The sequence below is a fragment of the Frankliniella occidentalis genome, unplaced genomic scaffold, assembly GCF_000697945.3.
Source record: "Frankliniella occidentalis isolate FOCC.00 unplaced genomic scaffold, Focc_3.1 Scaffold37, whole genome shotgun sequence".
Taxonomy (NCBI): domain Eukaryota; kingdom Metazoa; phylum Arthropoda; class Insecta; order Thysanoptera; family Thripidae; genus Frankliniella; species Frankliniella occidentalis.
This window is the reverse complement of record NW_026267167.1, coordinates 995,076-995,648: the sequence shown is the minus strand read 5'-3', so window position 1 is coordinate 995,648 and position 573 is coordinate 995,076. Positions and strand designations below refer to the sequence as shown.

Below are 573 nucleotides of genomic sequence, written 5' to 3'. Positions count from 1 at the left end.
CCCCCCCTTCGGCGCGTTCCTGATCGTTGCTCTTAATGCTGCACCAGCGGCGTTACACGGGCCGACATCATGAGAGAAGGGCGCCCTGGAGAAGAAGCTTTACAGCCCCTGGCCCCCGCTTTTGGACCTGGGAAACCAATAGGCTCTGGCTGCGTTCATTTCTCGCACACGGCGTTGAGTTCATGAGATTCCTGACTGTTTTCCCTATAGAACTGTCTTTTGCCCGACTTTCTGCGATCAAAATTGCGCTTATCAGAGCCGATCACTGAGCGCATTCGAGGTCGGCGGAGCCGGCGGCCGCCCTGGCTGCCAGCCGGTCTGGGCGGTTTCGCCCTGTTCGAGCTCGCAGCGCCCTTATGTGTCGACCAAGTGAGTTAAGATTTGGTACCTAGGGGTTTTCGAGCATGCCGATTTCATTTCCGGTGTCAGATTTTACTTCCGGGGTCATACCTGGGTCGTTCCGGGGGAACACAAGGGTCAAGGTCCCCGATAACGCCCCTACACTGTGAGAAAAACCTACGGTCTAACAACGGTCTTGGACCGTCAATTATTAACCAATGGCAAACCGTTCTT

The 573-nt window shown here is 55.5% G+C and overlaps 1 protein-coding gene across 1 annotated transcript in view; it reads right to left on the bottom strand.

Moving 5' to 3' along the window:
- LOC113207042 (neutral alpha-glucosidase AB) overlaps positions 1-573 on the bottom strand; it is a gene marked incomplete in the record, with an annotated part of 18,987 nt that overhangs the window by 13,689 nt on the left and 4,725 nt on the right.